Raw genomic sequence first — 14,902 nt, 5'->3', positions numbered from 1 at the left:
GTGTTTTTGAAATGTCTTGAGGTTTTACTAGCCCTAGTGTTATTTTATGTCTTGTCACCATTGTGCCTCTAGCTACTGCATATCTGGCTTCTCTTAGTGAGGTTAGAGGGTTGAAGTTGATAGGTTTTTCACCTATTTCTTCAACATATCCCTTGAATTCTATTATTTTATTGGTTCTAATAGATGTGATTTTCTTTTTGTTACCCTTATCCTTTGAATCTAGTCCTATTCAATTTTTTTCTTGTTCTATTGGCCTTTTTATAGACACTAACTCTTCTTGGTTTAGTATTTATTTCTAAATTTTTATTTATTTGTCAAATATTCCTCTTTCCCTTCATATTGTGACTAATTTAACATTATCATGTGTTAGGGACTTGTTGATATAAGCTATAGTATATGCCTACATGACTAAGGGTGTGAATTCTAGTATGGCTTTTGTCAGTGTGTCATCAAGTATCTTTTTTAATTGTGCAATGCCAATTCATTATTTTTTTTTTACAATATATACCAATTCCTTTGGTAGCATCTTCTTTACCATGTCTAGTATTCTAGTGTAAGTTTGCATGCTTACCAGTACTACACTTATTACACTTCTCTATTCTTTTTCACTCATAAGTGCATATCTATAACTTATTGTATTATACTTTCCATTGTGAACAATATCATTGAGTATATCATGAATTGAGAGTGGAGGGGTGGTATTTTTACCTCTTCGAGAAGGTTTCATCATTCTTGATGATGATTCACCTATTGATAGATTTGGTCTTTTTTGTACCAGTGCCAATTTCTCCTTGACCGCTTCTTTAGTTTTCTCTACGTTGTTCTCATTTTCCTCACTTGACTCTAGTTCTGGTGAGGATGTTTCTTTCCCTGAATTGATGTTTTATTCTTCACATTTCTTCTTCTTAGGGCCATTCATCTTGGTTCCAATTGTCTTCTTTTTCTTGTTTTCTCTCTTAGCTTCTTTCTTATCCACTTCCTTATCCTTTTCTATCAATTCTACTATATGGTACCTTGTACCAATAATTTTCTATCGGTAGGTATCAATAGTATTAGTTCTATGAATTCTCACACCTCATTTTCTATTAGCTCATACTAGAATCTAGTGAACCAATGGGTTCTTAGCTTTATAGTCCACATCATGCATGTGTCTGCCAAAGCTAAAAAAACATCTATTATTTCTATATTTCTCTACTAGGGTATAGAATATCCTTTTCCTTTTTCCTCATTATGTTCCTAAAGCTATCAAAGTACCTTTTGAATAGATTATCTTTATTGTCTCCTAACATCATATAAGACATACATACTTGTTCATGGTCTAAGAGCACCTATACCTCTGCTCTCTAGGGCATCCACCCCTCAAAGGTCTTCATGAGACTCACCCAAGGGAATTCATGCCCAAGGTTATTGTATAACTTTTAGAAGTTATTTTTCAATTCTAATAAGCCTACTTGTAAGGCCTAGTCATCATTCATATTTTATAAACCATTGGCTTTTGACTATGGTCATTGGGAACATCTTAGTCCTAGGATAGGTTAAGTGTGTTCTTAGTATTTTAATTATATTTTAGGTCCACAGTAAACTAGAGTAATTTCCTAGTTGGTATAAAGTGCACTTATTGCATAATATAGAAAAAGTTGCACATTACAACAAAAGTTGCTTAGCAACTTTTGCAAAAAGTTGTCAACTTAAACATTGTAACCACCCAATGGTCAAAACCATTGAAAATATGTTGGAATAGTTTGGAAAGGTCTTAATATAGCCCATTTATGAGGGTGAAATATAGGGGATGTATTTTTGCAATTGAAATCGATAAAACTCCCCATTTTCCTTGTAATTTGGTTGTAAAATGTTTGTGTACAAACTGGTATGGATTGGAGGAAGAAAATGAATAACTAAATCAACATCTAGGATGATATAAGAAGGAAATACAATTTTTTTGAAGTTTTAAGGATGTCTAAAGCTAAAGTTATCAACAAATCTCTCTCAAGTGCACCAAAAGCTTTCATTCATTGGCAATTTTTGGCAAAAATGCCCTAACTTGCTTTTCCACTATGGGAATTCTTTTACACTTAGGGAAATTCAAGTTATGATAGTTTATTATAGGATTCCAAAAGGATGGGAGATGGGGATTAGGTTTTCTAATTTTGCAACTTAGCCCTAGGCCAAATATCTTTGTGTTTGGTTTAGGATAATGAAGAATGAACTAACAAAAACACTTCAAGAATGGATAAACTCTATATGATGGTGGATTTTGGTATCATACAAGTCCCTCCAATTATTCCAATTAGTTTCTAAGAATATACACTTAGCTAGTGAATACTTCCTTCATAAACTTAGCCTATTAGGCCTAATTAGGTATGCTGCTACAACTTCTGTTTGACACTCACCTTGTTTGTTTAGAGTCTAAAAATTTGGAGTTGGAAACTACTTCCAAAAGGGTATCTAGATATGAAAAAAAACATCTAGCTCCTTTGGATAAGTTCCTAACTAAGACCCAAGTTTCTTATTTTTAGGGCTACAAGGATACTAGGCCTAAAAGCCAAAATTATTGTCAAAGCCCTTGGGCATATGAAAGGCTATTGTATTCCACCACCTTAAGACCAATTCATGTTTTGGAACCTTTTATTCCCCTCATAACACTTTAGTCCCCATTATAATCAATAACTATCGGAGTGGGTTTGTCATTGCACCAAAAGATCAATCTATAAATGTCTAATACAACCACTCAACTTATAGCACACAGGAGGTAGTTAATCCATTGTCACAAATCCTTAGGAGAGCACTGACCAAATTTCCAACAATCTCCCCCACAATGTTATCTGAGGGTCTGAGGATTTAAACCTATGACCAAGCTTCGATATCACTTGTTATAGTGGGGTTATCAAGATTGATCTATCAATGCCCGATACAACCACTCAACTTATAGTACATAGGAGGTAGTTAAGCCCTTATCACAAATCCCAAGGGGAATGCTAACCAAATTTCCAACAATAACCAAGCAAGTGGTTGTTTTTTGATAAGGACATTTATAGTACTCTTAAGGAATTATCTATTTGATGTTTTGTGTGTAGGATTTTCCAAAGATGTAGAGCCCTCTCTCAAGCCTATTTTGAGTATATAAAGAGGCACCTAAGGACACACCACAAAAAATTTTTTAATTTAAGGGAGAGCATTGCATTAGTTCATAGTTTGGTTTATCTTTAAACCAATTAATTACACCTTGCCCAAGAAATTCATGTGCAAAGTGGAAAAATATGCATACTAGAAGAGCTCAAAATTTGAATGGGTACACCTTAGGGCTTTGCTTAATCTTTACCAGGTTCAACATTAGTTTTTCATACAACCATCCTCCTAGGTCTACTAGTGCACCTTCACAAGTGATTTGATACATTGGATATACCTCTCCATAGGGTACAAATTTGGACTTGCTTGAGAAGTAGAGTCTCTACATGATTTCCACTATGATATACTTCTTCTCAGGGTTGAGAATCTCTTCAATTTCCAATTCTTGCCCTACCTTCTTTTCTCTAGTTAGCCTAGCCACTTCATCAAGTGTGATCTTTCTTGTGTCTAGCCATGTCCCTATATCATTAAGTCATGTTACCCTCATGATAAATCATTTGGTAATTTCATAGAGCTTGTCAACCCAAACATGTTTTCTATAAAATCTTCTTAGTACTAGTCTCATCCAATCCTTATGAATGAAATCAAAGATTTCTATTATGCACTATTATATTATGTTCATCAAGTGTTTCCACTCCTTTAGTACATCATCTTCCAAGAATGTATACAACTCTTGTATATGTTGTGTGCTCCCAACTCCATAATATTTTCTTTTTGGTGTGCATAAACATACTCTACAAGTAAAATAATCTATAGGTAGTGAGAATAGTGAAGCTACCTAGTCCCTTGCATCACCCTTCATCAAGGTGACCACATATTCTAGTTCTAAGAGTTCTTCATTGCTGACAAGCTTGATACTATGAATAGTTTCTATAGTGATGTCATTTTTTCCTTCTTAGATTGTTAATTACTCTAAATATGGTTTTTAACACTCACAAGCTTATTTATTTCATTGTTAGTAGAAATGGCAATTAAATGGTCAACTATATTTTTCTCAGAATCATGCTTAGCTCATGACTTAGAGTTTGCAAAGCAATTAATCAAAACATTGTTCACCTATTTATATCTTTAATGTGCCACTGTGAGGTTCATCATCAATAATAAATAAATAGTACAATGCATACCTACTTGTGCTTCTACATTTAATATGAGTGACTCATGCAAAAACAATCACAATCTCAACATTCTCTTGCCTCAATATAGGATTCTAATGCTTTCTTCACACATTATTTTACCAATTTTGGCTTGGGGAACCATGTATAGCTCATCATTTGACATGCAACAGCTTCTAATCTTGGATTGAATTAGTTGGTCATGGAAGTCTCACCAACAATAGGTAAGCTTCTTACTTCCTTAGACTTGGCATCTTTGCTCTTGTCTTCTTTTCTTTTCCATATTTTTTGAAGTCCTTTCTACCTTTCTCCTTATCTACCACCTTTCTCTTTCCTTTGTGGTTCAAATTGGGCACTTGGGTTGTTTTTCTTGACATACAATCTTTGGCAAGATGCCTTATGTTGTTGTAGTAGTAATAGGTCATGCCTATTCTTCTCCATGGTCCTAAGTTGTTCTTTTGACCAGTTCGTATTTGGAAATTCTCATTTGTACAACTTCTTTTCTCATAGGTTGAGTATACAGGTGTGTTGAACTTGTTCTTCTAGCCATGATTAAAGGTTCTTTGTGATTTTTAATTTTTCCAGTGTCTTGATCCACATATGTCAACCTTGTAGTATTGGTTATGATAGTAACCATGCCCATAGAACCTTTTCTCATGAGTAGGAGATCCATGTTCTCAAGAAGAGTGAAAATTATAATGGAAAGTGTTATAGTACCCATAGAATGTAGTCTTTCTATGCACACATATATTTGAGGTGTGACCTATTCTCCCACATGAATAATACATTGGCTTTTTAAATTTAATACCTTTAAATGGTATTTTCTATTGTCCTTGTTTTTTATAGATCTTATCCTCAAATGTTTCATCTCTTTTGGACTTTTTGACTCCGTCATAGCCAAGATTAGTTGTTTCCTTGGTTCTTCTTTGATCTTTGAGTTTCTCATATATCTTCTCAGAGCTTCCATTGAATCTTGTTAACTTCTCATTTTTTTCATTGGTGCTCTTTAGTTCCTTTGATAGTCTTTGAATCTACTCATCCTTTTGCTTGAAATTATCCTCCTCTATTCTCTTTTCTTATATGAAACTCTTAGTTTTTTTTCATCTATTTCCAATGCCAAATCATTTTTTCTTTTCTCTTTTTTCCTTACTTGGTCTTTCTAATGTTTGTTCCAACTCTTTCTTCAACTTTGTGACTAACTTGGTCAACTTCTTGTTGTTAGATGTAAGGTTAGAAATACTTTATTTGGTTCTATCCCAACCACTTTTTTCTTTCAACTTCTTAACAATATCATGATTCTTACTAAGCTTCATTATGAGATTCTTTCTTTTAGCTAAGGACTCTTTCATCTTTTCCTTTAGGTCTTCTATGGTGTCAAGTTCTTCTTCATAAAACTATTTATACTTCATGGTTGTTTAATCTTCCCTCAAGTTTTGAGGCATGAAATTATTAGGGTCCAAGCTTTAATACCATTTATTGGTCCCAATTGGTACTGAGAGTAGGGGAGGGGGATGAATCAGTGTTGACTTTAAATCTGTTTACCTTTTTTAATTGCTCAAAATATATTAACTAATAGTCACTTGATTGTCAGTTCAAATATGAATGTAATGAGATAAAATAAAATGAACTTGCACACAAGAGAATTCATCAATGGAAACACATATTTTATACATGCAAACCCTCGATGTGAGGATGAAAACCATAGTGGGCATAATATACTCACTAGCCTTTTACTACAGATAAAAGGTTTCCTTGTTAAGAGCTACAACTTGTTCCTTCTGAGAACACATTTTTTCAAGAGTATTAGTAAAATTTTAGGATTATTAAAAACCTATTAAGGATACTTGGTTACATGATTTAACACTCCTTTTGAAAGGCACTTATTTAGAGGATTTAACATATGCTTACTATTGAAGCATACTCAATTAAGAGAATACAAGATGATTATAGTTGTTAGAAAGAAATCAAAATGTGATCTAGAATAAATAACACTTTATTTCTTGATTCATTTCCAGTTTATAACTCTTGAGATATCATGTTCTCCCCTATCACATGGGTGCACTTGATGATATCTATTGTATTTCTTAGTTTTTCACTTTTCTACTCACATGTATCTATAGTGCACACTATTACATCTAGTTTGATGTGGCTCTTCATTTTTAGTCTATTACTTGGCATCTCTTATTTATCATTATTCTTTTTCTTCTCCATGATCTTAGTGCAAAATTCTATCTTCCTTTTATCTCTTTTATCTTCTCTAGTTATTTATCTCAACATTCTCTCTTTTTCATGTCCAAGAAAACACTTGAATCTGTAAAGTCTCTATTGATAACAATTATTCAATTATATATTGTCATTGATGTTACAAAAATGTTATACTCTAATTGAGCACTACTAGTTGGAACCAAGCTTAGAAGACCCCAGTATCATCCAAGCATAAGTTTAGAAGAAGAAACTTCAGTAATCCATAGTAAACCAAGTTAGATTGGTTAACAAAGGATTTCAGTGCAAACTAATTCATGTTAGTTACCAAGGAACTTAGTCGTAACCGAGTGACCTAGTTTTCAATTCTATCCAACCTAAAATAAATTAGTTTTATTTATTAGCTAGTTTATTCAAGCTGATTCAATGGATTTTATTTTTTTATTTGAAAGGGTATTCAAGATTACTTGACATTGGGTTTCACATATATGAAAGGTCAAGATGTAGATTGAAATGTGTGGAAAATATAGAAGAAGATAATATGCAAATAAACAAGGATATCTAATTAAGGGGAGAGTATCCAAGGAGTTGAAAAGAATATTTTGATTGGGAAGTATCTAGAGGATAAACAAGAATAGTGATCTGAATCTATAATTTTGTTGCTTCACCAATCAGGTCAATCATTGTTACTCTCTAACAATTGTAGCAGTGAAGAAATCTCTTAACAGAGTTGACTTAATAGTCATTTTTAAATGATCTAACAATGCGGCATTTGTAGATTGAAGTGTCTAAAAGACCTCTAACAAGGTCACTCTTAATAGGATAATTCAAATCATTTAACAAGTTCACACCTAACATTGTGTTTTTTAGCCTTTAACAGGGTTCACTCCTTATAGAACTCACTTTAGAAGATTGAAAAGTTGTAACTAGTTGCATTCGTAGATTTCCCAAATTGGATTTCCATGTTAAATATCGGTGTCTCATGCATTAATGTTATTTTATTATTGCTTTATATTTGTGCAACTAAGTTACTAAAGGTTATTACACATCATTACATTCAAATTGCTTTATTAATTGGGTTACCATATAAATCGAGTTCTAACTGAGCTATGCAAGGATTTGAGTTAATAAGAAGCTTATATTGACATCCAAGGGATTTGGAATTATTTTAGTGGTAAATTATTGACCCCTCCCCTCTTAGTTACTCCTCTTGTATTTTAAAAATTAGGTATCAGAGTTGTTGGTGCTTATAGGAAAGGTTTCAAGAACCTAGTCTAAAGATCAAGATATCATATGTTGAACATAGATAACTTCAAAGCATGGTAGGAACTCATGAAGCCACATTTGGGAACCATTGGAGATGTAGGTACTCAATTCCTAGAGAATTGATCCTTTGACTATGGATCAAATGGTAGATAAAAAGAATCACAATACAATGATGATTGACATTGCTTCTACTCTCAATCATTATAAATTTGACAAAGTTAAAGATTGTGCTAATGCTTATGAAATGTGGAACAAGTTACAAATTATCTATGGAGGAGATGACAATGTGAGAAGAGCCAAAGAAGAAATTTTAAGAGGCCAATTTGATCAGATGAAGATAAGAGAAGATGAAAATATTACAAAATATAGTGATAGAATAAAAGAAAGTGTGAGTGTAATTAGAGCTTCAGAAGGAACAATAGATGATGTGATAGTAGTTAGAAAGGTATTGAGTGTTAACATGAATGATAATGATACTACTTTGGGGGAGTGTCATGAGCATTAGAGATTATTGACATGTTTCATTCATGATCATTTTTTTCATCAATGTCAACATAGCATGGTTTCTATAAAGACTAGCTAAGTAGCAAACATAGATCTTTATGGCACATAAAATGTTTTGATTGTCTCATGATGTGTAGTCATGGACATGTTATACACTATTTCCTAATGATGTGGCTTAGTGCATAGAGTCTAAGTAGAATATATATGGAAGTTGTACTTGATTTACAAGGAGTGGTTTAGAGATAGAGTATTAGGAAATTAGTTCCTGATGTTTGTTTTCTATATTACATATAAGGTGCAATACATAGATGCACAATTAGGTAGTGATAGAGGATAGTCTATTTGTAATGTCAGTGAGTGTGCAAGCCCTAGTATCACACATGTAAATTTTTGTATAGACTATGAGTTGACAGTATTATTATAATTATAATTAATTAATCATCTTATTATAATTAATTGGGAAAGTATCAAAGGTAACTCAAGGAATTATTTTTAAGATATGGTATAAAGGAAAGATGTTTTCCTTGTTTGTAAAGTATCCATTGATGTGCAAAGTATGAAAAGGAGAACAGTGTTTGAGGAATGTGAGTAAGTGATCCAAGGGATTATTGTATGTGAGTTTTATGATCTAGTTACAAGCTCAGAAGGAGCAGAGCTTCTATTGATAGGAAAAAAGAAGAGGAATAAAGTAAATTTCATTTCTATTATTTGACAAGGAATAATAGAAAGATCATTTGGAAAGTGGGTTCATTGGTCTTTCCCTTGAATTTTTTTGGGCAGTAGGTCCAACTATCTTCCACAACTCCTAATAGGGTTAGAATCTCCTAACAAGGATTCAAAATCTCCTAACGGGGACTCATATGTACTGAATGTATTCATAGGCTGATAATAGGGTCCATCCTCTAATAAGGAATATTTATATTGGTACATCATCTTGTGGGTACTATCCACATCAAAGTCTTCCTTCTGATCAAGGGCTTCCCTAGTTAACATATCACATATTTGGTGTTATTGTGTATGAGTTTCTAGTTGTGGTTTTTGATTATATTTCTCATATGGTTAAAGTTTGATAAGGTTGATAATTGTGATATTAGTTGTATAACTAATTCACCCCCTCTCTCCCCCCCCCCCCCTACTCTGAATTATATTGGTGAACTATTTATTCTAACAATTGGCATCAAAGAATTAGGTCCTTAAAGGGTAAGATTAACAACATGGGAGATCAATGGTGAATATTTTCAGAAAGGATTATCCTAGATTTGATGGGGCCAACTATGACAGTTGCAAGGAGAAGATGAAGACTTGTCTATTATGCATGGGTCTAGGTTATTGGATCTTGAAAAAGAGTAAGAAGACAATTGTGAAAGAAGAAATGCTTGAATATTGCAATAAAGTAGAGAGAGATCTTTTCAATTGTGACATGAGAGAAAGAGAAGATATACTATCATCTCTTCTAGAGAATGAATACAATTAGGTAAAGTTACTTCAAACATCTCATGAAACTTTAAAAGCATTCAAAACTACTTTTGAAGGTGATACACATGCAAAGAGAATTAGATTGCAAAATTGGATAAGTGCATTTCAAGATGCTAAAATGATGGAAGATGATTCAATAAGAAGTTATATTGGTAGAATATCTAAAATTATTTTAGGAATTTGGTCTCATTTTAAAACCAAGGAAGAATATGAGGTATTATGGAAGAACTTAAAATTTTTGATGCCACTATTCAAACAAGTAGCTCGGATGATTTAGCTATTGATACCTTGCACTAAGGATTTTACCAAGGAAATGTTGCTTGGAAGATTAGAAGTTTTAGAAGTAGATTTGCGATAGTCTAAAGAACTAGTAAGAGTTAAAATAGCTTTCAGTGCCCTAAACATTGGACCTAATTTGATAAGGAGTGTAAGTACATGTAGATATTTTTCTAGTAGCAACATATCTTATGAAGATAAGAAGAATCAGGAAGGAATAGCCCTTCTTGTGAGAAGAGAAAAATATGATAAGAAAATCTTTAAATATTGGACTTGTGATGAATTTGGTCATTGTGCATCTAAATATCCTAAAAGAGAGAAAATATATAAGGGAAATTTTAAGCCTAGAAGAGATAGAAATCATTTGTATGAAAATGAGGATGAAGAATATGATGAAAAAGGTCAAAGTGAAAGTGATAATAAATTGGGATTTGTGGCTATCAAGGAAGCTAGTTTTGATAGAGAAATTAGAGAAGAAAGAACTCTAGTTTCCCAAGTGGAAAAGAAATTTGATTAGATAATTGACCGTGGTTGTTCACATCACATGACTAGTGATATGAATAAGTTTGTTAAGTTCAAGAATCATGATGGAGGTATTGTTTGAGTTGGTGACAATCCAGCCTATTGTATAATAGGAATTGGATCCATTACTCTTGATGGGAAAACTAACACTGACAATTTTTTTTTTTTTGATGGTTTGAAGCACAATTTTTTGAGTGTTGGATAGTTGGCGGAAAAAGGCTATCAGTTGTACTTTACTAAGAAACCCTGCACTATCAAAGAAAGAGATGGTAATCTAATTAGAACATGGACAAGATCTAGAGGTAATGTATTTCAATTGAATCCTACTAAAATGGCATATTTGGTAGCTAAAGTGGACAATAGTTGGTTCTGGCATAGAAGATTCTGGTACATAAACCTTGATAGTATTGTTAAAGTTAGTAGTACATTTGTAGGTAGTGACTTGCCTAAGATAAAAAATCCTACTAATGTGGTTTGCAAACAATGTATTTTTCCTAAATAGAAGAAAGTATCATTTCTTAGCAAGAATTTCACGACCATAGAGAAGTTGGAGATCATTCACATAGATTTGAGTGGTCCTTCAAGAACAAGAGGACTCTATGGTGAAAGGTATTTTATGATTTTTGTTGATGATTTCATTAGAATGATGTGGGTACCATTTCTTAATGAGAAATCTAAAGCTTTTGAGAAGTTTAAAATATTTAATAATAGAATTGGAAATGAATCTAGTATTAAGATAAAATGTTTGAAATCATATAGAGGTGATAATTCACCTCTAGAGAGTTTAACATTTTTTTGAAGAGAATGAAATCAAAAGGAATCTATCTTCACCTAGAACACCTGAGGAAAATGGGACTTTTGAAAGAAGAAATAAATTAGTAGCAAAGCTAACAAGAGAAATGTTTTTTTTTTAAATGATATTTCTAAAACATTTTGGAGAGAAAAAGTCAATACAATAGTGTACACTCTAAGCAAAGTATAGATTAGAAAAGGTATGAGAAAGACATAGTATGAAATATGTTTTGGTCATTTACCATTAGTTAAGTATTTCAAAATAATTGGGAGATAATGTTATATAAAGAGAGATGATAGCATTGGTAAGTTCGATCCAAGAAGTGATGAAACTATATTTCTTGGCTATTCATTGAAAAGAAAGGCATACAATTTTTTTAACTATATAACTAAGACAATAGTTTAATGTGAAAATGTAAGGATTGATGAAAATTTTAGAATTAAGGAAAATATGGTACATTATAATTCAGATGAAGAAGAAGATAATTCTAGAAAGTTTCCATTGAGACTAACAATGATTACCAAAATGATGCATTAACTATTGAGCAAAGAGGAGAGTAAATATCTAAACTAGAGATGAGATAAGAGTTGAAATTTCAAATCCTATCCCTAAAAGAAATTTGACAAAGAATCACCCTCTTGAGTAGATAATTGGAAGCAAAGACAAAGGTGTGATGATAAGAAACATAGTTAATTTGGAGATATGTTTGATATCTCAAGTTAAACCTAAGAGCACAAATGAAGCATGTAAAGATAATAATTGGATTTAATAAATGAAGGAAGAATTGGATTAGACTATGAAGAATGACACATGGGAGTTAGTTCCTAGAACTAAAGACAAGAATGTGATAGGAACCAAATGGGAATTCAAAAACAAGATGAATAAGCAAGGTAGAGTTGTGAGGAACAAGGCTAGACTTGTATGCAAGGGATATTCATAGCAAGAAGGAATAGACTATGAGGAGACATATGAAGTTGTAGCCAAAATGAAAGTAGTAATGATGTTCCTAGCTTATGCAGAAAATTAGAAGTTTAAGGTTTATCAAATGGATGTTAAATCAAACTTCGTGAATGGAGAACTTGAAGAAGAGGTATATATTGAGAAACATAAAGGTTTTCCTTTATCAGAAGACAAAGACATAGTATGCACACTAAAGAAAGATCTATATGGTCTGAAGCAAGCACCTAGAACTTGGTATACAAGTTTGGACAGTTATTTGGAAAAACTTAGATTTGCTAAAGGTACGACATATAGTAACTTGTATTTGAAAGAAGTTGAAAATGGTTTACTACTACTAGTAATATTTGTTGATGACATCATATTTGGAGGTAATGATGAAGCAAGTGATAAGTTTTTTGAAGAAATGAAGAATGAGTTTGAAATGAGCATGATAGGAGAAATGAAGTTTTTCCTAAGATTGCAGGTTATGCAGAATAGTGATGGCATTTTTATTTCACAAGATAAATACCTAAAAGATTTGTTGAAAAGGTTTGGATTGAAAAGTTGTAAACCTATTGGTACACCTATGATAACTAGTCACAAGTTATCCATCAAAGATGAGACACCTATAGTAGAGCAGAAGAAGTATAGATCCATGTTTGGAGGTTTCCAATATCTAACTCACACTAGACTAGATATAGAAAATGTAGTTGGGACTATAGATACATTACAAGTTGATCATAAGGTGTATCATTTTGTAGTAGTAAAAATAATACTTAGATATTTGAAAGGAACATTTGACTATGGAATTTGGTATGATAGATCAAGTGATTTTACTCTATGAGCATGTATTGATGTGGATTAGGTAGGTCGTATGGAGGATAGAAAGAGAACTAGTAGTGGAGCATTCTTTCTCGAAGGAAGATTGGTTTCTTGGTTAAGAAAGAAGAAAGATTGTATTTTGTAGAGTATAGATAAGGTAGATTATGTTGTAGCAACAAATAATTACAACCAAGTTATGTGGATGACACAAATGTTGAAGGAAATTAGAATTGAGCTTGAAGAACCTATTATCATATATTATGATAACACAAGTATAGTGAGTATGTCTAAAAATCTTGTATTGCTTTCTAAGACTAAGCATAAATCTATCAAGTATCATGTGCTAAGAGATAAAGTAGAAGAAAAGGAGATTAGTTTGGATTATGTGAGTACTAAATATCAAATTGTAGATATTGTTACAAATCCTTTTCCTAAAGATACATTTGAGTACTTGAGAGGTATGCTTGGGGTTATACCCTTGCCTACTTCTAAGTAGATGATGTAGTAAGATGCATCAATCTAGTGTTACATAGAACTATTGTTAGACTAGATTGAATGTTGATTCTTCCCATATGGGGGAGTATCTATGATGAGTTGAGTCATTAAGGAATCTTGGTATGTTGTTTTGAATAGTGCCTTTGGACACTCGAGATGGTTGAGGACTTGGAGTAGTAATTAGTATTATAACAATTGGTATTTTGTAATATTGAGGCCTTTGACATTGATCTCAATGGGGGGGATAATATGCATGAAAAAAATCTCCGAAGAAATGGGAAGAAGAACTTCTAAGTATGAATGAAGGAGAGATGTCTCTTTAGGGAGATTTAGAAAGATCCATGTAAAGAAGAAAGAATATGCACTTGATGTATTCTAAGGTTTTTAGTGTGAAGTGAAAATTTATTGCCATTTCTAAAGAAGAATAACAAGAAGAACAAAAAAATTTCATGTAAGGAAGTAGGAACATGCACCTAGTGTGTTGAGAATTATTTAGTGTGTGAACAACTAATGTCAGTCCTAGAATCTAGATGACATCAACAACATCAGATTAGTATTTGATATTCTTGGAACCTAGATTTTTTTCATCTATGTTCCCATCAATGCCAAAGGGGGATATTTTTAGCATGGATGTTGGTGATATTAATTTGGGGGAGTATCCTAAACATTGGAGAATATTGACATTTTCCATTCATGACTATGTTTGTCATTGATGTCAACATAGGTTAGTTTCTTTAAAAACTAACTAATTAGCAGATAAAGATCTTAATGGAATGGACAATGTTTTGGTTATTTAGTGATGCATAGTCATATAAATATTCTATATTGTGTCATGACGATGTGGTTCAATGTGTAGAGTCTAAGGTTGAATATGTAAGAAATTGTACCTAATTTACACAGAGCGGTTTAGAGAGAAAGTATTGGGAAAGTGGTTCCTATTTTTTTGTTGCTATATTACATCTAAGATGTAGTAAAGAGATGTGTAATTAGGTAGTGACAAAGGATATTCTATTGGTGTTGTCAACAAGTGCACAAACCCTAGTATCATGTGTGTGAAGTTTTGTATAGACTATGAGCTGATAGCTTTATTGTAATTATAATTAATTAATGACCTTATTATAATTAATTGGGAAAGCCTCAAGGCAGACTCAAGGAATTATTTTCAAGATATGGTATAAAGGAAATATGTTTTCCTTTATTGTAAAGTATCCATTGAAGTGTGAAGTATGAAAATGAGCAGAGTGTTTGAGGAATATGATTAAGTGATAAGGGATTATTGGATGTGATTTTTGTGATCTAGTTACAAGATCAAAATGATAAGAGCTCTAGTTGACTAGATAGAAGAAGAAGAAGAAGGAAGTAAATTTCA

This window comes from Cupressus sempervirens, chromosome 2 (genome assembly GCF_028749045.1).
Source record: "Cupressus sempervirens isolate cs-2001-9-10 chromosome 2, ASM2874904v1, whole genome shotgun sequence".
NCBI classification, from domain to species: domain Eukaryota; kingdom Viridiplantae; phylum Streptophyta; class Pinopsida; order Cupressales; family Cupressaceae; genus Cupressus; species Cupressus sempervirens.
Note: the sequence above shows the minus strand (reverse complement) of the source record.